The sequence below is a fragment of the Castor canadensis genome, chromosome 6, assembly GCF_047511655.1.
Source record: "Castor canadensis chromosome 6, mCasCan1.hap1v2, whole genome shotgun sequence".
Lineage (NCBI taxonomy): Eukaryota > Metazoa > Chordata > Mammalia > Rodentia > Castoridae > Castor > Castor canadensis.
In genome coordinates, this window is record NC_133391.1 from 11,144,277 (window position 1) to 11,170,285 (window position 26,009).

The 26,009-nt window shown below is 51.1% G+C and overlaps 1 protein-coding gene across 2 annotated transcripts in view; it reads right to left on the minus strand.

Moving 5' to 3' along the window:
• Srrm3 (serine/arginine repetitive matrix 3) overlaps positions 1-16,474 on the minus strand; it is a 54,184-nt gene extending 37,710 nt beyond the window's left edge. For both annotated transcript variants that reach the window (XM_074075695.1, XM_074075696.1), the window contains exon 1: positions 16,317-16,474. The gene's annotated coding sequence lies outside the window, so the exon portion shown is untranslated. The remainder of the gene's footprint in view (positions 1-16,316) is intronic.
• Positions 16,475-26,009: the final 9,535 nt, after the last annotated feature.

The window sequence follows — 26,009 nt, forward strand, 5'->3', positions numbered from 1 at the left end:
GCTAGGATTACAGTGAGCCACTGGCACCTGGCTTGTTTTGGTTCTTGAGGACACTGATGCTGCACCTCTTTGGAGGCAGAGCAGCAAATGGGAAATCTTTTCTCCACCCCTGATTGGCTGTGAAACCTAAGAGAGTCCCTCTTTCCCCTCTCTGGACCGTTTCCTCATTGGACAATGAGGAGATGGACTCAGGGATCACTCAGGTCTTTTCCTACTCTGGAAGTCTGGGTCGCACTAGCTCTATATGTACGTCACCAGAACTTTAGCCTGCTCACTTCCTGCTGAGGTCGCCAGTGACCAGTGCTACACCAGCCATTGCTGGGGCACAGCTGAGACCCCCCACTGCTGGGTCAAGTCCCAAGAGCAAGCCCAGATGCCAGAGATAGCCCAAAGTATATGGAGATTAAGCCATGAAGCTCTAAGTCAGTGCATACCCACAGAGAAGCACCCCTTTTTCTGCTAGCCAAGAAGTGACTAAAGGGACAGAGGCCTGATTTTCCGCCATCATGGGTGGGTCTCCGGGCTATTTCCCTCCCACAGGTCCAAGCATGGGGCTCTGAAGCAGGACTGGTTATGGATATTATGGGTCACAAACTGAACACTGGGCTGGCATCTGGGCCAGACTCCCACATGGAGTGGGTGAGCAGTCCCTGGCATTCAGGAGATGATGGTTAATTGAATGTGAAGCAGCCTGTCTGGGTGGCAGTGTCCACACTGCTCTGGAAGCTCAGCTGCTGACAGTCCTCTCAGCTAATGTCACCACTCACTTTGGGGCTCAGGAGAGTTAGATGCTCAGGTCAGTTAGTTTCCTGGCTAGGTTTTGGAGAGAGACAGTTGGCTGCACACAGGTGGAGGAGATACGGCCCTGCCCTGGGGACTCCTGGTTTGAGGGGGAGACAGAGCTGTGCCCTTTGGGAATTCATGAGCTGGGTGGTCTTGGGGATGTGACTTAAACTCTCTGTGTCTCCACCTTCTTGCCTGTAAAATGGAACTAATAATTGAATCCATCCTCATAGGTTTGTGGTCAAGGATGAACACCAGGACCTGGTGGTCATTCTGAGCAGTTGTCAATGGTGAGTGTCCTGGTTTTGGGGTTTTGTTTTTGTTTTTGTTTTGTCTTTTTGGGAGGTAGTAGGGTTTGAACTCAGGGCCTCATGCTTGCTAGGCAGGTACTCTACCACTTGAGCACTCTGCCAGCCCTTTTTTGTGTTAGGTATTTTTGAGGTAAGAAGCTATTTGCCCTGGTTGGCTTCAAACCTCCTGATCTCTGCCTCCTGAGTAGCTAGGATTACATGCATGAGCCACTGTCACCCAGCTGAGTGCCCTGTTTTAGACATGGAGTGTGTGAGCAGTCCCTGGACATCCAGGAGGAGATCATGGGTCTGGCATTTGAGAGTCTCTGATCTGGGTCTGATTTGGGAGCCATCATCATATAGCTGAAGATTAAAACCCCAGAATGAGCAAGGTCAGCTTCCCTCAGCTGGCCTCTGAAAAGCCTACCTCCCCATCTCTCTCGAACAGCTCGGGCTTCCAGCACCACGACAGCTCCTGCACCACCAACCCGGGGCCTCACCTTCTCTGGCAATGGCTCAGGACGCCAGCACTACGGACAGCTTCCTGTAACGCCTGCCCTCGGGGGTTCAGCACCACAGCCAGTGTCCCCCCCACCCCCGTGTTGCCAACCACAGGACTCAGGGCCTCCACACCCTCTAAGGCACAGGCTCCCATGGATTCACAGAAGGTCTCAGTCTGCAGTCACACACAACCACTAAGTCTGCTGTCTCCACTAGGCCCAGGGTAGGGGGACCTTAGACAAGAAGCACTGGAGGGGGAGTCAGACGATTTTAAACTTAAATTCTGATTCTTACCACTTCTGTTTGGGGGATCAGTGGAAGTCACTAAGCTGCTCTGAGCCTCAGTTTCCCCATCTGTACAATTAAAATGATCCTCCCTAACTTGTAGCTGGGTAGGATCATTCACTCTTTCATTCAGGGACAAGCTGGTGAGGAAATAGGTCCTTATAGGCACTCTGTGGTCCCTCTCTCAGTGTTTGGGGAGCCAAAAGGAACCAGGCTTTGCCTGGGATGGTCAGGAAAGGTTTTGCAAAGGAATGATGTCTGGAATGGCTCTTTAAAAGACGAATCTTGTTCAGGTCAGAAATAGGGTGTCCATGCAGTGGACTGCACAGGGTAAGGCCAAGGGTATCCAGGGTCCAGTGACATGGGACCATGAGATCAGGTTGAGAAAAAAATGTCTTTTTTAATACTTAGGTATGAACCCAGATCACTCCACACCTCTTGAGCTACAACCCCAACCCTTTTTGCTTTAGCTTGTTTTTCAGATAAGGTGAGAACCTGTGATGCTTTTGCTCTGATTGGCCTTGAACCAAGATCCTCGTTGGGTGTGATGCTTGATTTTGGAAGCTGCATTCCCATGAAGGTGGGGTTGTGAACACAGGATGAGGCCTTCTGGAGGCAGTGTGTGTGTGCATGTGTGTACGTGTTCGTGCAGGGACTCAGCCTGCTGAATTTTCTGGAGAAAGATTCTTTGTATCTGTCAGAAACGTGACTGGGTACTTCGGTGTAAAACTAAATCTGGTAAAGACAAGTGTGCAATAACAATGGTTTGTCAAGATATTCTATCAAGATGGAAGAGACAAATCATCTCCATCATGACTAAGGAATCTAGGTGGGTCCCCCACACTCCAGTCCCTGGGATTAAAGCCAGGTTGCATGAATACACTGACATATTTGCTGGAGCACGCTCCTGCAAACTTCTTTCTGTCCTGTAGGGACCCTGCACCAGAATTCCAGCCCATGAGAAGGGGAGGGGCACAGTGACCACATCAGTAACTGCCACAAGAAACTGGGGTCTCCCCTGTGATCTCCACCGAGAGTAAGGGTCACAGCACCTGGAGATACCCATGGGCTCAGGGTTGAGTCCCTCATTCAGGGCACAGCTTTATCTCCAGTGGCTACTCTACTGTCCACTACAGGACAAGTGAGAAATGCAGGGGAAGAGGTATTGATGCTTAAAATGTAGGGATGGAGGGCTGAGGGCGTGGCTGAAGTGGTAAAGCACCTGTCTAGCAAGCATGAGGCCCTGAGTTCAAACCCCAGTACTGCCAAAAAGTGCTGGAATGGGGGATGTGTGGCAGAAACATCAGACTGAGCTGGGGTGAGTGAAAAGGAGGATAGCTGGGAAGTCTTCCTGGAGGAATCAGTAGGAGGCATCAATAGAAGCTGGCAGGAGAAAGAAGAGGAGAAAAGTTGTCCTGGCAGAGTGTGCAGATGGCTATGGGCAGCTGAACTCAGGGACCAGGTGGGGGCAAGAGCCAGGCCACCAGGTATTCAGGGCTACATCATACCCTGCAGGTAAGAGGGAGCCAGTGAAGGGTGTTGAGCTGGGGAGGTCACAGTCAAATTTGCATTTTTAAATTTTATATATTTTTTTGGCAGTACCAAAGCTTGAACTCAGGGCCTCTTGCTTGCACGGCAGGCACTTTACCACTTAAGACACTCCACCAGCCCTTTTTTTGTGATGGTTTTTTTCTAGATAGGGTGTCATGAACTATTTGCCTGGGCTAGCTTTGAACAGCAATCCTCCTGATCTCTGCCTCTTGAGTAGCTAGGATTGAGGTGCAAGCCATCAACACCCAGCTCAAATTTGCATTTTGGAAAGATTTCTCTCCTAGCCTGGTGCCTAAACCTTGGGTGTCCCCTGCCCTTTGGAGAGAGGTTGATCCTAAAGTATGGCAAAGTTCACAGTATCTGAAGCATCTCTGTGCAGATCTGTGAGTACCTGGGTTCAAATCACTTCCTATGTGCCCTTAAGTGACTTAACCTCTGCACTGACTTTCCTCATCTGTACAATGGGCTGGTATAAGTATCCCCCTCCCAAGGTGGTCCACAGAACGAAAGAAGTGATATAAGTACAGCGCAGTGCTGTGACATACAAGAAGCTCTATGTATTAAGTGTTAGAGGTTATTGTCACGCACAAACTATGGCAACCAGTCTAACAGGTGTGGATTAGACCAGGAAGAAATATAGATCCCTATAAATCAGTCCAGGTAGCTACTGTACCTTTTCCCACCAGGCACAAACTTGTGAAAGCTAGCATGCCAGCAGGCCAGCATTCACAGCTACCAACTAGCACTTGCAGTAGAGCCGGGTCCATGCTTAAGAACAGATCCCTGTCCGCAGGGAGAGGCTGGAGAAGGTGGCTAGATGCGGCAGGGAGAGGGTTACAGAGCCTTCTCCTGCTCCTTGGAGTTTCTCTTGGGAGGCGCTTGTGCTGTGTTTGTTACCCAACCCTCCTGAAGATGTGGCTGCCACCAGGGAGGGAGAAATGCTGAAAGCCTTCTTTTTAATTATTCAGCAGCTGGCGCTTCCTGACTCCCCGCTGGAGTCAGAGGAAGGCCTTGGCTGGAGCTTCTGGGCTGAGGCTGCCTAGGCCAGGGCTGGTGCAGGAGAGTGGTTCCAAGAGGAGTAGGGAGCCTGACCATGCGGGGGCTGACACAACAGCCCAGTGCATCCCTGGTGGCCCTTCTCCTGCCCTCCCCTATCCAGTCCAGAGCTGGGTCCAGCATGCCTGGGGAGGGCTTGGCCTGTTTTCTTCCCTCTGTCCCTTCCCCTCAGTAGCCTGTCTGTGCTGTTGAACAGAAGCAGCTGAGCTGGCAAGGCTCCAGCACCAAGAAGGGTACCAAGGGCAGGCAAGCAGGGCAGACAAACAGGGCATCAGCCACAGGAGAAAGCCTAGGCTGCTTTGCTGGCATGTCAGTTTGGGCTGCCTGTCCAGTCCCAGGCTAGTTCCTGTCCTATATGCTGAACTCTGCTTCACCCAGGAGCACACAGGTCCATGCTGGTCCTTGTGCCTAGAATGCCCCCTTTTTCTCCACTCATCCTGCAAGACCTCAAATGTCATCTCCTCCTGAAGCCTTCCCTGACCTCCTAGAAGGATGTCATGTGGGGATGTGCCTCTGCAATCACTCTGTGGTTGCTACTCCTGGCACTTAAGTTGTTCTGGGCTAGTCTAGCTTATCTTCCTGTCCCTAGTACCTTGGCACAGAGCAAAGTCAGTACTTATGTTTTACCACTGCCATTTCCAGGAATTTCTTTGTTCACCACTCCTATATGCTCTGATTCTGTGTGTTGACATTTCAAACCTCATTGTCATCTACTTCATAAACCCTGGAGTCCAGTTCTATCTCTGAACAGACAGGAAGGACTTGCCTGGCACCCAGGCTCAGCCCACCATGATGCTTAGGGCCCCTGTCCTGTTAGCTCTGTTTTGTATTCCAATGAAGAAGTCTGAGTGGGCCGGGCGCCAATGGCTCACCCCTGTAATCCCAGCTACTCAGGAGGCAGAGATCAGGAGGATCTCGGTTCAAAGCCAGTCCAGGCAAGCAGTTCGAGAGACCCTATCTTGAAAAACCATACACAAAAAAGGTGCAGGCCTTGAGTTCAAACCATAGTACCCAAAAAAAAAAAAAAGTCTGGTGGCAGGTCCCCAGGGACAAAGAGGTCTCTGCTATGTGCCAAGGGACCAAAGTCCTGGCAACAAAGCCCAGTGAGACCAGTGCAGACCACTATAGCCCTGGACAGGCTGTAGAGACCCTCATATAGAACAGACCAAGCTGAAACACCTTCCAACTAGCTACGCCAGTAGAGGAGAGTGGGGACCCACACGCCAGCCCTACAGGCCTAATGGGGCAGACCAGAACATGCAATACTGGTTATGATCCAATCCAGCAGACAGCTATAGAAACCAGAACTGATACTGCAAAAGCAAGTGGCATTTCAGTGTCCCCTTCCTTGCACTCTGTGGGGAGCCTTGTGATGTCCAGCCCACACAGTCCTCTTTGGGGCCCTCGGCAATATTGCATGTTACCTACCAGCTGGAAAGCAGCTCCCCCGTGGTTGTCAGAGCTGGAAGGTAGATTTGGGGGTGGGCTGGGGGGGCTCCCCAAACAGTAGCTTCAGCTTAGCTGGACAAAGGAGCAATTCGTAGCTGAGCTGTCACTGATGGGCTGGGTGACCTTGAGGTGGTGCTTTTGTCTGGGGGAGGGTGTAGATCAAGTGTCCACACTCTCTGAGGACTCATCCACGCTGGGTCTGGGACTGATTCTGCTGTGAAATACAAGGAGCCCGTGTGCTCTCCCCAGCCTCCATCACCTCCTTCCCCTCCCCCCAGGATCAGACTGTCCCAGGTCACACCTGGGAACTGGACTGAGGAAGGCAAGATGGGCTAGGAGCTATATGACTGGACCTTAGTTTCCCTCCTCTGGACCAAATGTCAGGGGTCTGGATACTAGTGAGGTCCAAGCGGGGCTGGGTTCTGAATCCCTGGCAGTCCAAAACTAAGAAGAACCAAAGTTGGGAGACAATGTATCCACCCCCAGAGCTCTCAGCAGGAAAGGTGGATGCTGGACAGACCGATGGGACAGCCCCTCCCCATGTCCCACACCCAGCCCCACCAGGGAGGGTGCCGGGAGAAGCCAGGAGCAGCTTCTTCCAATGCTCACACAACCTTATTATGGAAAATTCCCTCTATTGACTCAGCTTTAATCAGGCAGGCCGCCCTGGGCATCCCCCCCAGGTTCCTGCTGGGCTGGCTGAGATCAAAGAGAGAGCCAGAGAGAGCCGGGCTGGGGGCTGGAGCATCGCCTGCCTTTCCCATCGATCCAGATGCGCCTCTTGTTGCTAGGCAACAGCCTCCAGTCTCTCCTGGTCCTTCCTCCCCCAGGGGCTACAGAATTGGGTAGTAAATGGGGATAGATAGAGACCCCACATTCATTCTTTGTGACTTCCCTTGCCACACTAAAGACCTCTGTCACCAAACAGGGAGTCCTTCTTGCTGGGGAAGCACCCCTTCCCAACAAGCTGGAAGCTTGACCCTACCACCAAAAATGGACCCCTTTTCTCTCATTACATTTGAATGTGTTTCTAGCATACTCAAAACTCACGCCATCTCTGCTCCATGTAAATACTCTCTTAAGAAGATAGGCCAGGATCTCAGCATTGAGGAAACTGAGGCCCAAAGAAGGGAAGGGACCCCTAAGGGGTCATCGACAAAGTCAGGACAAGATCACAGGCTCCTGACTCTCTCCATGTGGAAGTCATTTGGTCTGGAGAAAATGTCTCTGAAGATAAAATTCACACCCTTATTTTTGAGTGGGCTGCCTTTTTTTTTTCCTCTCTCCTAAAACGTAGATGTGTTTCATAGTAGTTTTTTTCTGTTGTTGTTTTAAAGTGCTATAATTTAAAACTGTAAGTTGTGTTTTTAAAACAGGCATTAAACGTACTGTGGGTTTGAGGGGCTGTAATTGACTCAATAATGTGATCATTTCATCAGTTTAATAATTTTGCATATTTTATCAACCCTATACTGCTCATCATTCCTGCTTTTTTTTTTTTTGACTGAATATGTGTGCTGCATCCCAGCAGTTGTTATGTGGTGACCTACTTACAGCATGGCTTATTTAGGATTTTAAGGTCTTCCCCCCTCGAGATCTTTATGGTCCTTGGGGATGTAAGAAGGAAAGTTTCTTGCTTTTCCCCCAATTTCTTACAAACCTTTCTTTCTTTCTTTCCTTCCTTCCTTCCTTCCTTCCTTTCTTCCTTCCTTCCTTTCTCTTTCTCTCTCTCTCTCTCCCCCCCCTCTCCTTCCCTCCCTTCCCCTCCTCTCTTCTCCTCTTTTTTGTGACAGGGTCTTGCTGTGTATCCCACACCAGCCTCAAACTTGAGATCCTCCTGTCTCAGCCTCCTGAGTGCTGGGATTACAGGCATGTGTCATCATACCTGGCTATAAGACCTTTTTTTTTTTAATGTAACTGAGGGAAAAGGGGTTCAGCCCTGAGTGCTGCCAGGAGGAGCTCAGTCCCTGGGCACCAGCCCCTGTTACTCTTGACCCTGCTCCTGCCTGCTACCTGTCACCTCCAGCTCTATAGCATGGTGACAACTCCTCCCCGAGTCTCCTGCCCAGTGCCAGTCACGCACTTCAACTCTGAGAGGGTTTCCAGGGTCCTTGACAAGTGGTAACCAATTAATGTCAATTAATCTCATTAGCCTGAATAGTTAATTAAGCAGTTAATTAACACATCATTGACAATAACCCAGGGCTCCAGAGGGTTTGTGGGTGGGAAGCAGGACTGGTGGGCGGCCCCTCATTGCTCTGGGAAGGTGTGAGCCCTTTGAGGTCACACTGGTAGTGGAGGCTACTCAGGCAACAGTGGCTTCTCCAAGTCTCCACCTAGCTCCACCATTAGCCCAGAATCTTCATCAGACATCTGACCCCACCCCAGCTACAAGCTCTCCCCAGGCTCCTGGCCAGGGTGGAGAGGGCGAGATGTCTTTGGGAGAGGCGAGCAGAGGAGGGGACAGGCCTTCCATCTGGGAAACCATTCTGCTCTAAAATCCCAGAGGGAGTTCCTGCTGCCACCAATTCTCCCAGACCAAGTACAATTTCCACTGGGTGCCTGGACTTCCCCAGGGCAGAGCAGCCCTGGAAGAGAAGGTCATATATTACCCCACCCTACAGATGAGGAAACTGAGCACCTGCTGTAGGCAGCCTGTGCTTGTACTGGGGACCTCCAGCAATGAGTAACACAGGTCGCTCTCTCAAAAAGCAACCAGCCTGGGGTACCCCAGAATAGCACAGCCCCTGCAGTTGTACCACTTCTGAGCTGAGGGATGTGAAGACTCTGTGAATTTCCCTGTGCCTTGGTTTCCCTCAGCTGTGATCTCCCCCTTCATAGGATTCCATGAGGACAAAAGAGATGAGTTAACACATGCAGCAGGACCTGGCACGTGGGAGACACCAAGTGAGATGCAAGAGTAAGCAGCTAGAGAGGACAGAGAATAAAAGAGGCCAAGCAAGAAGCAGCTCTGGGCACTCGAGGACACACAGAAGAAGAGAGGTCAGCAGAAGGAACCACACAGAATATCTGAGCAGAGCCTGAAGCTCAGGGAGGTAGAGGAGGAGGAAGGCAACAAGGCACGGCTTTCCAACTCCAGCCTGTACGGTCACCTGAAAGCTTTCAAAATTGCAGCCCTAGCCAAGCGCCAGTGGCTCACACCTATAATCCTAGCTGCTTGGGAGGCTGAGATTGGGAGGATTGAGTTTCAAAGCCAGCCTGGGCAAATACTTTGTAAGACCCATCCCCAAAATAACCAAAGCCAAAATGGACTAGAGTGTGTGGCTCAAATGCCTGCTCTGCAAGTGTGAAGCTCTGAGTTCAAATCCCAGTTCACCAAACTCCCACTCCCAAAATCAAAATAAAACAAGACAACAACAAAAAATCCTGCAGATCCTCAGACTCATGGCTGAGATTCTAAATCCATCATTGGGGTGGGTCCCAGGAATCTGCTTACCACAGACTGTTATAAAAAATACAGAAGCAGGTGTCGGACACCTTTGGGTTAGAGCTGTGGTGTCCCAGATCAGCTGTAGGTCAGGTGACCTGTGTCCTGAAAACATACTGCAGGTTCTTCTTCCCCTCCTCCCTCTGTTCTCTCCATCTGTGCAAGTCACATTCACCCTTGGTGGGTGAGTGTCCTCAGGCAGCTCTGGCCTTTGCCTACCTACTGGGGACATTCCTTGTGTTCTATGCAGAAAGACAGAGCTTCGCCTGGCACTATTCCAACCCCCTACCATGAAGCCACCCTCTCCAGCTAGGACCCAGGTCCTTGGCACAGGCCCAAACCCTCCTGCCACACTGTTCCCCGAGCCCATGGTGCTGTTCTCTCCTTTGTCTCAGCTCCTGCTGTCTCCTCTGCTGAGGGCCCTCCCCCTGGCGGACCTGTACTCATCATCTGATGAGGTCCATCTGTGAAGCCAGCTCCAAAGTCAATCAGGGAGGTAGTCCTTCCCTGTACCAGAGTCTGGGCTGATCTCGGACACTCCCATATAACTCCATCCAGCAAAATTCTGGTTTATGAGCCTCACTCCTCACTGCTGAGGGGGGCTCCAGTGCCAGGGTTGTCCTGCTCCTTCCTTACTCCAGTGTGGGGGACTGACCATGACAATGGAGCTTTTTCAGTCCATAGAAGCGGCTGAGAAATGTTTGATGAATGACTGTATGAATGTGTGAAGGACCATATGTGCTTTCTGCTATCCAAGGAGCAGGGGAAGAAGAGAGAGCTAAAGAGGCAGAAGAGAAGAAGTGTTCTGGGGTGTTGTGAGAAGAAGCATGTGTCAGATAGGGCCAGATGAGGAAGGTGGATAGGAGTTACCAGAGGCAGGACCTGCTGAATAGGCCACCTTCCCTCCCTCCTTCCCAGAAGCCTCTGCTGCCCTAATTGGGTGGCCCAGCTACTCTGCCAGTCCTAAAACCCACTCTGCCAACCTGGGGTCTCTGCCTGATGCCAAGTTCTGTGCCACCAGTCAGGCAGGGGTCTGGGGGGCAGACTACCTGCCTCCATCTTGCCCCTGCCCTTGACTCTGTCCTACTCACAGGTCTTCCTTTCTCCCTGGGAGTCTAGTCTGGAGCACTGCCCAGGGGCCATTTGTGTCCCTCTTTGATTGTGCCGTCACCTCCTGCCCAGATGGACAACCCCTCCTCCCCAGCCTCTTCTCTTGGTTCCGTCCTCTTCACCTCTCTGTGAAGAGGACCTGCTGTGGCAGTCCTTCTGGAATTGACAACCTAACCATTTCATGACACTGATCTGAGGTTGCTGTGACTCTCCTTGCTTCCCAAACAAACAACCAGATCCTACAAGGTTGTCAGTGTCCTTCAAGGCCCAACCCAGCCTGGCAGTCTCCCCAGGCTGTCTATTTCCTGGCATGCCTCTGCTTCAGCTACATTGATAACCATGCTCCCCTCACTCAGCCTGGACTTAGATGCCCTTGTGCCATTCCATGCACGAAGGAGGCACCTCTCTGTCTTTTTTTTTTTTTTTTGGTGGTACTGGGGATTAAACCTAAATTCTCATACTTGCTTTGCTAGGTAGGCGCTCTACCACTTGAGCCATGCCCTCATCCCTTTTTTTACTTTAGTTTGGTTTACAGATAGGGTTATACTTTTGCCCAGGGCCAACATTACACCAAGATCCTCCTACCTATGTTTCCCATGTAACTGGGAATACCGTATGTGGCTTGTTTTGTTGAGATGGGGGTCTTTCTAACTTTTTGCCCAGGTTGTCTTTGAATCACAATTTCCTGATTTCTACCTTTCAAGTAGCAGGGATTACAGGTGCAAGCCACCAAGCCTAGCCTTTTTCTTCTAAGTTCCTATGAGATCCATGCTCTCCCCAATGGATGTGTGACCTTCTCATACTATCCCCTGCCAGCAGGTTTTGCTAGTCCCTGGCAAAGGATTCAGGGCCACCTCACTTTCTGACTGGTCTGCCTGGCTGTTTTCCAAGGGAAACCCATAGCAGGCAGACCCCGAAGATGTGCCCACTCAAGGGGGGAGGAGCAGGGGCGTGGCTCTATCCCCAGCTTTCATTGGCTCCCTAGGAAGCAGCTCCACCCACATTCAGTCTTCATTAAGGGTTCAATTCCCAGCACTGGAGGGAGGGGAAGATATAAAAAAAAATCTTTAAAGACGTCAGAGAATGCTTCTGATAGAGTGAAAACTTTGATACAGCCCTTTCTGAACAGAATGCTCCCAGTTGTTTAACTCTGCCCTACCAGATCCATCGTGCTTATCTTAGGGTGATGGGGTTCTTTTTCTTTTCCTCTTTTCATTTTGGTGGCAGCACTGGGGATTGAACTCAGGGCCATGTGCTTGCTGGACATGTGCTCTACCACTTGTGCTAATCCTTTTGCTTTTAGTTTGTTTTTCAGATAGGGTCTAACGCTTTTGCTAGCCTTGGATCAAGATCTTCATACCTCTAACCTCCTGAGTGCTGGGATTACAGGAATGTGCCATCATGCCTAGCTTGTTTTTTTGTTTTTTTCTTTCTTTTAATTTTCTCTCCCCTACCCTGCCCTGAGACAGGGTTCTCACTATGTAGCCCAGACTGGCCTGGAACTCACTGTGTAGCACAGAGTGATCTCAAACTCATGATCTCCTGTCTTCCCCTCCTGAGTGCCAGGATTATAAGTGTGTACTGCCATACCAGGCAAAGCATACCATTCTTAAAAGTCAAAAGAATTCAGCACAACTTGCTTTTACCTGCCTTCATCCTGGGCAGTTCTGAAACTGATGTAGGAAGGGGAGCCATAGCTCCCCAGCTGAGAAAGTTGCCTGGACTCCAGGGTCTGGTGAGGCTGGTCCAGCCTCCTCACAGCCCTCAGAGGCTCTGGCAGGGTGCTGAGGGAGCTGGATACTGTCTTCCAGCTGGCACAGGAGCCTCTGCAGTGGGCAGGAGGCCAGTGTGAGGTGGCAGGAAGCTGAGACCAGGCTGCCTGCCGAGGAAGCAGCACTGCAGACTGACAGGCTGGTGGCTCTTAGCTACAGGGGCATCCCTAGGGGCTGGGGGCTGCTCTGGAGCCAAGGCACATATGGCTACTGAGACCTTTCTCACAGGCCAAGAGTCAGCCTGGATCTGGTTCACCTGGCCAGGCCCCCATTTGGGATGACATGGGGCAAACAGTGCTGGGCCTCTGAGAACACAGCAATCACCCTCCTGTGCTCATGACTCAGAAGAGAATGAAAGAGCAAGAAAGCAGAGGTGTCACCACGTGAAGTCCTAGGCTGGGCCAGGCTTGGGGTCTGTGGTTGCTGGTAATGAGCCTTTCTTATCACAGGCCCCTCTGCTCCTCTGGGCCTCTTTCCCTATCTCTGATCTCCTCCTCCCCTCCTCACCACACTCCTTTCCTTACCTAACTTCTATCCAGTCACTGACCACAGCTCTCCACTGAGTGCCACTACCCTGAGGCACTTCTCCTCGCTCAGTCTCCTGCCCCTCAGCAGGTCTCTGTCACTGGTCCCCCTCTGCCCTTGTTAAACCTCTCTCTTTCTCTCTGAGATTCCCAGCCCTTTGCCAGCCACAGTGTTGGGACTGAGCTGGATTATCTCCATTTCCTTCTGGCCCTCCTACTCACCTGGACTAGCTTCCCCACTCAGGCCCTGCCTTCTTTCTAGAACAGGGCTTCAAATTCCCTTCTTCTCCCCAAACTCCATGAATTGTCCTGGCCACTGCCCATTGCCTCCCACACCTGTGCACAGAGGTCCTGGGACCTCCTGGGCTCTGGGGAACAAGTGTGGTAGGTTTATGGAGGGCATCTTCAGTGTCCCCACAGGTCACCTCAAATTCAGGGCTGCAGGAGGCAGTCTACTCTTGGCTTAGCCAGAGTCTGGGGTCTTCAGGTGTGCAACGGGGCTTCTCTGAGCTGTGTTTTCCCCTCAAACACAAGTCTGTCTTTGGGAGGGACAGGTAAGTTTGAAATCTCAGCTGCAATTAATAAATCAAAATTTGAAATAACTGCAGGTGACTTCTGCCTCTGCTGATAGAACCATAGGCTTCCTGGTGCACAAATTTACAGAGCAAGGAAATCTTACAATCTCCATGGTCACAGAGGCTTTGGGGGTTATTTAGTCAAGCCCATCATTTTATGGTCCTGAACACTGACTCTGAGATTGGAAGGGACAAATTCAAGGTCATACAAGAAGCCAGAATCAGAGCTGGGCTCTGAAAGAAGGTCCTTGGACTCTGACCGGAGACTTTCAGTTTCTCCGCCATGTCACCTCCCTGACCCCCTGCTGGCCCACAGTGCCAGGAGTGACCCTAACCCAGGAGAGGCTGGAGAGTTGAGGACAGTGGTGTTGTGGGAGTCACCCTGGGGCCCCTGAGGCAGTGGGCTTGGGTTGCACCAAGACCTTGTTCTGACCTTGGGGAAGTCACATTACACTTCTAGGCCTTGTTTTGCTGCTCTGTGAACGGGTGACATTGGCACTTTGGGCTCTGGATCACATGAGAATGAGATGGAGGGTACATGCGAAGGTCGGGGTGTGGGCGTGGCTCCTAGCGTGTGCAAGGCTGAGGAAGAGAAGAAGGGCTCCCCTATCCACCTCGTCAGCATGCTGGGATTGGAATAGCTATGTTTGACTCTGTCCCTGGGCCCATAAGATGTGGGTGGTAAGGGAGGCTGACCCCAACAGTTGCTTGTGATCATGAGCCATCTCAGGGGGTGAAATTGAACTGCTCAGAAAGGAACAAACAGTTGAGGTCAGCAAGAGGCTGCCAGGCAGAGGAGTAGGGGTGCAGGTACAGCAGTGAACAGATGGTCCTGCCAGAGACAAGAGTCCCCCTTTGGAGACGGGACAATAGCAGGGGAAGGTTGCAATGAGGGCATCCAGCTGCCAGTTCAAAGCAGTTTCTACCATCAAATATTCCAGTGACCTTGGGAGAGTGCTCTCCCGGTGCTGCACACCCTCCCCTGTCTGCCTCAGGCTCCCCACCTGTAAAGCTGGCACTTAACTGGCCTTGATATCAAAAGGTTGGGAGAAATCATCAACACTTCTGCCACAAGGAAGACAGCTTGAGTGGCTTCATGACCTTGGGAAAGTAACTCAAGCCTTGTTTCTCAGCTCTGTAAAAGAGACAATGATGTCTTCCTTGTATCTGTGTGTGTGTGTGTGTGTGTGTGTGTGTGTAACCTAACAGAGCCAGCTGTGGCATCATGCCTACCATAGAGGCTGGTATGAGCCCTCAAACCAATGTCCGCCTCCTCTGGGAAGAGAAAGGTGTGCCTCAAACATTGCAAACACTTTTCACCTTCATCCAGTTCCTCCTAACGGAATTAAGAAAAAAAAATTGAGACAGTATCTCACTATGTAGCTCACAATGGCCTGAAACTCATTATTGTAGCCCGGGCTGCCCTCAAACTCAGGCTCTTCTTGTTTCTGCCTCCTGAGTGCTGGGATTATATGGGTGTACACCTTGACACCTGTCAAGGAAGGCTTCCTTTCTTACTAAACTCATTCAGAATCAAACAGCTTAAAAGAAAAAGTAGTTTCCCATCCATTATAGGGATGATTCCTTTTGACAGCAAAGGAGATATTGTTAACACTAATTATACCTGCTCTGCAGATTAGGAGACAGGCTCTGAAAGGTTAAGTGGCTTACCTGAGGACATGTAAACCTAGATTTGATCCCTTGTCTCTCTGACTTCAGAGTTCATGGTTTCCCTCACCCACCCTACCTCTGAAAACCCAATTCACTCTTTAGTCACTCTTCAAGAATTCCTCCTCCACCCCACACAGAAGAGTGGGATGGGGCAAAAAGTTAAGGACCTCAAAAGCTAGCATTGTGTGGGAGTCATTTCCTAGCCAACTTGGTCCTATTTCTGGCTGATGAAGAATTTGGTACAAGCTGAGGCCATGACCTTAAGATGCCCCCTGAAGAGAGGAACTATCTGGTGTCTGTTCTATGTTCTGTCAAAGTACGTGCCTTGTCCTTTGACACAACACAAAACACCAGCCCAGGTCCTCACACCAGGAGTGGTGAGTGGGGAGGTCTCAAGGGAGTGAGAAGTTATGGCTGGGAGAGAACACAGGCACTGGAGTACCAGGTCGGTACTCCAGGGTGTCTTTCCCTGGCTCTTCCCAGATCCTCCCTCACAATGGACCTGCTGCCAGGAGCAGGAACTGCAGGAGGCTTTGACACTGTCCAGGCAGGAGCCCTGGGGAAGGAGGGGGAGGAGGCGGCAAGACAGAGGCTGCGTCTCTTTTCTCAGCCCTCCTTTTTTTTTTAACCAGGAATTCGCTATGGGGCTGGGGCCACTCTAGGCCTTGGAAACCCTGGGTATCCAGAGAGGGCACCAACAACCCTTCTCTCAAACTCCCAGGGGCTATTTTGTCATCTGTGTCCTCCATCCGCTTCCTGGTGTGAGAATATATGCCAGCCTGTGTGAGACCCAGTTCTCACTGCCAGCTCCTGCCTCCCTAGGGGGCATTTGGGTAGCTGGGAAAGGGGCCAGACTGTCCCCTCTTCGGGCACCCCTGCTGGACAGAGGCCCAGCATCCAGGTGGGGACCTGCTTCCTCCACATTAGCCAGCGATCAGCATCTCCACAATGTCCCTGCATCTGTCTCTCCCTTCCCTTGGGAGTAGGTCCTCCTTCTAAATTGGGGGAGAGCAACTGGATTGAGGGGGGCCTCCCTGGCATCCTCAAGGGCTGAACCATGGTCACTTATACCCAGGAGAGTTCTGCCCATGACCCCACTCTCTTCTCCATCCCTCAGCCTTTCTCCTTTCTGTTCCCCCATCTGCCTTGCACCCCTGAGACATGCACTTCAGGAGCCAACCCTCCGCCCCAACACCGGCCCTCTGCCCCAAGGCCTGCAGACCCCTCCGCTGCGGAAGCCTGAGGTTCAACCCAGCCCCAGCCCCTCTGGGAAATGCCCTCGCCCCACCAGGGGCTCTCACCTTCCCGCTGATCGCCGCGCTCTGCCGGGCGTGGGAGCCAGGTTCTCCGGCCCCGCTGGTCCGGGCCGCCTCCTCCACTCGGCTCCGCAGGGCAGCTCCGCGGCCCCCGCGGCCCCGCACCCCCGTCTTCCCGCGGGCGCCGCCACCGTCGATTGCTGAAATGCTGGACAGCGCACCACCATAGAGACGGCCTCCCGGTCCTCCCGCCGGCCAGAGCAACCCAGCGCGCGTGACCCACAGCGCCCTCTGCAGTCCTGGAGGGCTTTCAGCAGCGGGGTAAGGGATGAGGCGACCTGCGTGGCTGAAGGCGGGGGGTGGGGGTGGGGGTGCACATCTGTCCAACCCTTTGAGGGTGGAGCACGCCAGCCCTGACAGACACCTAGGGACAAAGGAGGTTATTAAATTAATTTGCATCTGGGCGTGAACTCGGGATCCAGACACCTTACTAGGACCAGTCCCACAGCAGAGGTCTAAGAAGACTCTGAATCCAGTTAGAGGCCACCCAGCCCTCTGGATGTCCTTGTCATTGTGCTCCTGGTGGCTGAACCGAGGTTAAGCTGTTGGGGGGTAGGAGATCACCTAATGGGGAGAGAATTTTGAAGATGCAATGGCTGGCCATTCTGTGTTGCTGGGTTAAAAGTGTACAGTCCTGAGTTGAAGTCACTCTGTGTGATCTTGGAAGTCTGGTTTTTTCGCCCTTTCAGTGAACAGACTGAGTGGAGGAAATTCAGATATCTGCGTTGGGAGCCCAGAAATCTTTCTCTAGTGGAAACCAAGAATGTGAAGGCTCCTGTTTCAAGTCCACCAGAGGTGTCCCCAAACAGCCTGGAAGGAGCAGGACTGGGGTGGGGCAAGCCAGGTGCTTGGGCAGGGGGCAATTTTACAAAGCATTTGCATAATGCATATCCCTGGGTCTAAATATGTTTGTCATAAATCTGCACTTGCAGATCTGTGTGTCTGTGTGACCATCTGGGTCTGTTTCTGTATCCATGTCTTCCTGGAGTCTGTGTGTGCCTTCCTTCCCTCCCCTCTTCCTTTCCCCAAGTTTCCTCACCTGCCTGTGTCATTGGAGTGTGTGCCATGTGCGTGAGGGCTGTGTGTGTATGTAGCTGGGCTCTTCATACTGTTTCAGAACAAAGAAATGGGGAAGTGGGGTGGGCTTCAGCTGCTACTGCAGCATTGCAGCTCCATCACCCCAAGGGCAAGTCCTGGCTGCCTTCCTGCCTTCTGGCTACATGAATATTTAATCAGCTGGGGCTTTGAGCTGGCCAAGCATCAGCCAGCTTTGCTCCCCCTTCCCTTCCAGGGAAGTGCTGCCCCTCTCTGCCTGGCTGGGCCTCCTGTGGCAGAGCAGAGAACAGGCAGATCAATGATCAATGACCAACCGGGAGAGTGCCCCCAGAGGGCCTGCCACCTCTTCTTATTTCAGGCTCCATGGAGAGGGCTGGAAGAGCCAGGGAAGGCGCAGGGACACGGAATCTTCCCATCTCAGAGTGAAGTCCGTTCTTAAAATGAAATTGGCTTTATGAAAGCTCACCTTGCTGATTATCCTTGGCTTCAACTGTTTGGAGCTATTGCCTGGGAACACTGCTCCAGCTGGGCACCGCTCTGCTGGTCCTCCCCTTATCTCCTTCTGCAGCCCCTGCCTCCCTGGCTTTGCAGTGGGAGCTGCTTCAGGGAAGCAGTGTTGGGGCCTCCAAGATGGCTTCAAGGGAACTTCCCTAGATATCTTGGGGTCCTTATCCTTCCAGGGTTGGTTCCTCCTGTTCCCTTGGACTCCTGTGGTCTGGGTCATCAGATAGCACTCTACTTTGGTTGTCCTACAGGTTCATGTGTGGGAGGTTTGATCCATAGCTGGCAGCACTATTTTGGGAGATGTTGGAAACTTTAGGAAGTGGAGCCTCACCAGAGGAAGTAGGTCACTGGGGCGCGTGGCCGTGCGAGCTGTATGTTGTCCTGGCCCTACCATGATGTCTCACCAGGTCCACAACAATGGAGCAAGCAGAGAATGAACTGAAACCTCTGAAACCATAAACCAAAATAAATTCTGCTTTAAATTGCTATCTCACGTATTTGTCTGCTAATTTCTCAAAAAGTGCTCCTGCCCTGTGTCACTCATGTCAACAAATGACAGCACATTTGTGATCGTTTTTCTCTGTCCATCCCCGGGCACTGGGAGGCTGACCTCTACAGATGGATTTCCCAGAGTTCCCTGCTGTTGGCTTTTAGTGGGGTTCATCCAAGGAGCATGGAAGGTAGGAGAGACAGTGGTTAGCAGTTTCTTTCTCCTCTAAGTTCTCCAGCTCTGCTCCAGTGGTCCCTGTTTGAATTCCAGTCAAGTTCTGGCTTTTGTGACACTTGAGACCCTGGGGTGGTGACAGCTTCTCAATCATGAAGTCTGGCTGCTTCTCTTTCCCTTGTTGGTCCATTCTTAGAGCCCCACCCCCACCTCTGCGCTGTCCCTTCAACTAAATCTTTGAAAAGTGCTGTCTCTGTTCTCCAGTCTGGTCTCCAGGTCACAGCCCCAGGGATCCTTGAGTCCTCCTTTCTTCCTCCCACGTCCGCCAACTGAATGAGCCTAGGTCCTCACTAATACTAGTCAAACGCTCTATCTACTTCTTGAGCCACAGCACTAGATTTTTTTTTTTTTGTCTGTCTGATATCTTGTCATTTGTATTGTAAGAGGTGATCAAACTGTTTTTGCTGAAAGCACTAACTCTTTCTGGGACCCACAAATTAACTAAAAACAGGAGATGCTTGGCATCCCTGCCTCCATTTTGTATCTGTCTTTGCTCTAAGCCACTCTCTTTGCAGTCACTTTGCAATCACCTTGGACTACAGAAAGGACAGGACTGATGACATCTTCATGACAAGGGACTGAAACTTCCCATAAGGAACAGTGGGGACTTGCAGGACAGACACCCCTCCAAATGAGGACAATGACCTATAGTGATGAGGCTGCACCTGGAGCAGGAGCGGTCATCTCATGGGAACTGATGGCTCCCCTTAAGTGATGACAGCGATGACATCTCCTCCGGAACCCCTCTGGGAACCCTTGGACTGAGACAATGGTCAACCAGACCACACCTGTGACTGGGACTGTTTAACTATGCAGACCTTTGTCCCCTGCCCCCAGTTCTTTGTCTACTTAAACCTATAGCTCATGTCTGTACCCCGAAGATGGCTGAAGATGGGCTGAGTGTAACCCTGCCTCTTCCCATGGATGTCCCGAGCCGTGTCATAAACCTCCTTTCCCTGCCTCCACCAGGCCTCGTTATTTGGCGTTTAGGGGCGGGTGGCGGACCTGGCATATGGAGTCTCAGGAGTTTGGGCCTTAGGTCCAAAACTCCGTTGTCAGTATTAGAAAACAACAGTGCCATGAATGCGTCTTTCTAGACGAGGCACAAGGTACAGATTCTCACCCAAACTTGGAATCTGTAGTGGCTCAGGCTCCATTGTGTCCCCCATATCCAACCTGTCCTAAATTTGGCACTGCTCCCTTCCCCTGTCTCCTTCCTTTCTGTCCCTGTATTCTCCCTGGCCTTTACATTGGCTGTTTCCCATGTGTGACATATCTCCCTGCTTTTCCTTCTCCTTCCACACTTGCCTCCCCTTCCAGGCAGCCCCCCTCCCTGTGCCTGGTCAGCAAATCTAGGACTCTTTCACTCAGAGGCAAGAAAAAAAAAAAAAAGACCTGTGATGAGGGGATGACCTCCATCCCAGAATTGATCCTGCCCTGTTTCTTTTATTCTGCATTGTCTCTAGCTCCCTCTGTGCCATTTTGTGTCTAGATCACAAGATCCATGAAGGCAGGGATGGGCCTTCACGCACCTATGTGAAAGAGACAAGAACATTGCTTTTTTTTTTTTTGGTGGTGATATGGGATTTGAATGCAGGGCTTTGTGCTTACAAATCAGGCGCTCTACAGCTTGAGCCACACCTTCCTTCAGTGCATTTTGCTCTGGTTATTTTGGAGATGCAGGTCTTGCAATCTTTTTGCCCAGGCTGGCTTTGAACTGTGATCCTCCCAATCTCAGCCTCCCAAGTAGCTAAGATTGTAGGCGTGAGCCACAAGCGTATCTCACAAACTTGTGGGTTAGAATTTTGTGCAGGGCCTGACTTGGTGGCTCTTCTGCTGCACCTGCCATTCAAGGCGTATCCCATGGTGGCTTTCAGCTAATGGGTGGGTTGTGGGCTTCAGGGTGCAGAATGCCTTTTCTCATGTCTGTGGCTCTGGTAGGGGCAGCTGGAGGGCTGGGCACAATTGATATCTCTCCCTTTCTAGGTGGTACCGGGATTTTCCATGTGAGCTCCACTTCTCACTTGGTTCAGAAATCTAGGATCAAGTATTCCAAAAGAGAGGAAGTACAAGTTGAAGCCACCAATCTTTAAGGTCTATGTTCAGAAAATTAGCATGACTTTCCCATTCTAGTGGTCAGAGCAGCTATAACTCCACCCTTTCTAATATAGTACTTTCCTTCCCATATTGAAAGATGGGGGAAGCTGGGTGCAGTGGCCCATGCCTGTAATCCTAGCTAATTGTGAGGCAGTTCGAGTTCAGCTTGGGCAAAGAGAGACTCTATCTCAACCAAAAAAAGCTGAGCGGGGTGACACACTTCTATTATCACAGCTATGCAGAAAGCATAAATAGGAGGATCTCAGGCATAAAGTGAAACCCTATTCAAAAAAATAACTAAGTTGGGAACCAGTGATTCACACCTGTAATCCTAGCTACTCAGGAGGAAGAGATAAGGAGGACTGAGGTTCAAAGCCAACCCAGGCAAATAGTTCACAAGACCCTATCTTGAAAAAACCCATCACAAAAAAGGGCTGGTGGAGTGGCTCAAGGTGTAGGCCCTGAGTTCAAACCCCAGTACTGCAAAAAATTTTTTTTTAATTTTAAAATAGGGTTGGAGGCTTGGCTCAAGTGATAGAGCACCTGCCTAGCAAGTGCAATGCCCTAAGTTCAAAACCTAGTCTCTCCCTTCCCAAAAAAGTGGGGGACATGGATCTCACCTCTTGATAAGAGGAGGGGTCAAGGACTTGGTGGCTGCTGTGGATTGAGCGTGTCCCCCCCAAGTTCATGAACTGGAGCCATCATTTCTCCATGTACCAGCATTGGGAGGTAGGGTGTGTGAGGTGATATTTAAGTCACAAGGGTTCTACTTTTTTTTTTTTTTTTTTGCAGTATTGAGGTTTGAACTCAGGAGACCTACATCTTGAACCACTCAACCAGCCTTTTGTTTTTGGTGATGGTTTTTTTTGAGGTAGGGTCTCGTGAACTATTTGCCCAGGCTGGCTTCAAACTGTGACCTCCTGATGTCTGCCTCCTGAGTAGCTAGGATTACAGGTGTGAGCCACCAGTGCCCGGCTAAGGGTTCCACGTTCATGAGTGGATTATTGCCTTTCTCTTGTGAGTGAGTGGGTTCTTACAGGACTGGGTCAGTTACCTTCAGAGCAGGGCTGCCTTTCATGCTTTGCCTCTCTCTCCCACACATGCACTGACCTCCAGTGGTCCCTGGTGACCTGAAGCAACAAGAAGCCTACCCAGAATCAGAGCAGAGGCCAGTGCCATGCCTCTGGTTTTCCTAGCCTCCAGAGTGTTGAGCCAAATAAACTTTGATTCTTTATCAAGCACCCCGTCTCAGGTGTTCTGTTACAGCAATAAAAAAAAGGAATGGAGCCAATGGCCAGCTAATCTGCTGTACCCGCTAACCACGCTCTGTGGGGTGAACAGACCCATGGTTGCCCTGGTCCTGGCCCACCCTCACAGCTCATGCTCCATAGCCCAGGCTGAGCCCTGCCCTGCACCAGGGGCTCAGTTGCTGTCCTGGTCCCACACTGTCACTCACCAGCCACTTCCTCCTCCTCCTCCTTCAGCCACACACTGACACCTTTGTACTTTTGTGAGGGCCGTATGAGAATGGTACAGGAGGATGACAGTGTTCAGGCATGCTGGCTAGCAGGCCTGGGCTAACTATCTTCCAGGGAGCACACAGTAAATGTTTAATTATTGCTTGTTCCCGATCTCACTGGAGGGAAAGGCCTGGGAGACAAAAACGGTCCTTTGAACTTCAACTTGTTGTCTGTTTTTCTTGTTGTTGTTGTCGTTGTTTTCCCCAGTACTGGGGCTTGAACTCAGGGCCTCGTGCTTGCTAGGCAGGTACTGTACCACTGGAGCCACTCCACCAACCCTTGAACCTCCACTCTGTGGACTTTGTGAAACGCCATCCAGGGCACAAAAGCAAGAGGAGACAGACACACAAAGCAATGAGGTCACCTGGACTTGTTGACCCTCCAACACGTGAAAATTAGTGAGTGTGGGTGAGTGCCTGGTTGCCCTCCTGGCTGGCAGTGGACTTGACTCTCTGAAAGTATGCCCATTGTCCTCCCCACGCAGCTGGAATGGAGATGGCGCAAAATCCTAAAATGTAGTATAAGGAACAGAAGCTAACTGGAGCAATCTGGGAGGTCTTCCTGGAAGCAGGATCTCAAGCTGGGCCCAGAAGGCCAGAAGGATGTGTTAAAATAATGGCATCTGCAGTAAAACCCAGGATACTTGGGAAAGTGATTTATGCCCTCCTGAGCCTCAGTTTCCTCACCTGTCAAATGGGGCTGACCAGACCAGTCTGTCTGGGTTATTAAGGTCTCCTTTTCTAATTATTATAGATCTTCTCCTGACCAGAGCCTGGAGGGAGCTGGTGATGTGTGAGAAAGGACAGTGATATTCTAGGGCCTTATATCTGGAGAGTGACAAAAGTGGACCTCTGAGTTCTTCCCTGCCCAGATTTCCTAACTGTGATCCCTGCTATCGGGCTGTGGGCTGTGTCTTCTTCTTCCTCAGTGCTCAGCTTCCCACACTCAGGGACCACACTGTCTCCCTCGGCTCCCCTCCCCTCTCCTCCCCTCCCCTCCCCTGTCTCTTCCTCTGTCTCTTCCTCCGTCTGTCCTGGAGATGGAAGGCAGGACCATGCTAGGTAACTGCTCAATCACTGAGCTGTGTCCCCAGTGCTGTCTCTTTCTTTCTGTGCCCGGCTCTGTTTAGCCCACCTGGCTTCCTCCTCTCTGCTTCCTCCCCTCCTCCTCATCCTCTTCCTCACCCCCTCTCTGCAGAGCCTGGGAAATTGAGGAGTCCCTTGTGGCAGACAGGCAGGCTGACCTTGAAGTAGATCTTTAATAAAAAATGAGCAGAGGCAGTAGCACCCACCTCTCACTTCCGCTACAAGCCCCTCCTCCCGCCAGCCTCTCCTCCTCCTCTCCTTCCACTGCAAAAGGCCCATAAGGGGCCAGGGCGCTGGGGTAAGCACCTCCCTCATCAGGAGCTTTGCAAGGGTGTTAATTGTTCAGTTTATCCTTGGTCTGAGGCCAATCTAGGAATCAAATTCCTGGGCCTGGGAGTTACAAAGACCAGCATCTTTGAGAATTGTGCTCAGTGATCCCTGTATCATCCGCATCACCCTGAATCCTTACAAAGAGCCATGGTCCCACCTTACTTATGAGAGCGATGAGAGTGCCAAGGGTCAGAGTGGCACAGACCTTAACCACACCACCAGTCCCTAAGCAAACAGGGTAATGACTTGAGTCAGGATCAGCCTGACCCCAAACTGGGTCTGTCCCTAAACCACTGGCCCTGGAGCTGTGCACACCTTTCTTTCCCAGGGTTTGCAGTCCAGGTCTCTCCTCTGACCATGGCACACTGCTCCTCGCCCTTCAAGAGCCCAAGTGCCTGCTGGAGGGACAGAGCTCCCTGAACCAGGCCACCAACTTCCTGTTGCCTTAGCACAATTCTCTCTTATCCTGGACCTCTTGGTGAGACAAAAGGGCACAGAAGGACCCCTGTAAACCTCCATCACGACCTCCCTGTGGCCTTAAAGAGTGGAAAGAAGGAAAAAATGGGACCCATCAGAATAAGGGCGATATAAGGATTGACCAATCAAAATGTTACAGACACAGCCAATCGAAATGCTGCTTTCTGCACACCTAATTAGCATATAGATTGAACAATGCCCTGGAGAAAGTGGATAAAGACCTTGGACCATGTCACTTCTCAAGCACCTGCTCTTGGGACCCCCACCCAACACTGGGATGCCAGTTCTGCCGCTTTACACTTTTATTTATTTTGTGGTACTGGGGTTTGAACTTGGGGCCTCCACCTTGAGCCGCTCCACCAGCCCTTTTATTTGTGAAGGGTTTTTTCAAGATAGTATCTTGGGAACTATTTGCCTGGGCTGGCTTGGAACTCTGATCCTGCTGATCATTGCCTCCTGAGTAGCTGGGATTACAGGCAAGAGCCACTGGGACCTGGCCTGCTTTACACTTTTCTATCCCAACAAACTCTTCCGGTTTACTCCCCCTCTTGGTCTTTGAGACAGAAACCTAGAACTCCAGCAATCAAGGTAAAGTGGAGGCTCTCAGTCCTACAAAAATCTCCCGTTTCATTGGGACCCTAGAGTCCCACCACCTCTGCCATCTGCATGGTTGTATGTGACCCTGGCTGGTCCAGATGCTCTGTCCAGACCCTGGGCCTTGAATGGGTTCTACAAGATGTACAGATGTTGTATAAATGCATGTGCACAGGTGGGTGGACAGATTTTGTGTGGGGTACAGGGGAAAAATGAGCAAAGGAATAAATTCTTTTTTGTGTGTGTTGAGTATTTTTTTCTTTTTTGCGGTAGTGGGGCTTGAACTCAGGGCCTCACACTTGCTAGGCAGGCATTCTATCACTTGACCACTCCACCAGTACTATTTTTGTGAAGGGTTTTTTTCGAGATAGAGTCTCTTGAACTATTTGCCTAGGTTGGCCTCAAACTGTAATTCTCCTAACCTCTGCCTCTCGAGTAGCTATGATTATAGGCCACCCCAGTGCCTGACAAGGAATAAATTCTTGAATCAATTTGCAAATGAATGGATGAGAATTCACTTGAATAAGTGAACAAGGTATTGAGTCAGTAACAGCCTGTCAGGCATGACTGAGGCAGGACGAAGGGACTGTGACCTCCCTGGTCCCTCCCATCACATAAGGCCCACGTGACAGAGATGCATACCTTCCAGAGGATTGAATTGTTAATGGGACAAGAATGGCTTATCTAAGCCTGGGCGCTGATGGCTCACACCTGTGATCCTAGCTACTCAGGAGGCAGAGATCAGGAGGATCGCAGTTTGAAGCCACCCTAGGCAAATAGTTTTTGAGACCCTATCTCAAAAAAACCCATCATAAAAAAAAAGGGCTGGTGGAGTGGCTCAAGTAGTACAGCACCTGCCTAGCAAGTGTGAGGCCCTGAGTTCAAATCCCAGTAATAAAAATTTTTTAAAAATAAAAAAGCTGGGTGGGGTGGCACACACCTGTCATCTCAGCTAGTCAGGAAGTATAAATGGGTGGCTCACAGGCAGGTTGGCCTGGGCATAAACGCAGGACCTTATTCAAAAAAATAACTAAAGCAAGGGCTGGGGGTGTGGCTCAAATGGTAGAGTGCCTACATCTCCCAGAATTCCTTGCTGGTATGGAGATGAGGCCATATGACTAATTCTCACCAATGGGAAGAGGAAGTGACTTCTTCCTGGAAGAGCCTCGAGGAGGTATGGTCCCCTCCCTTCTCTCTCTTCCCCCATTGGCCGAAGAGGCCTGGGTGCCTGATGTGCTGTCACAACAGAAGTCAGCATTGCCCTGACGTGTGTGGACAGAGGACCGTGCCC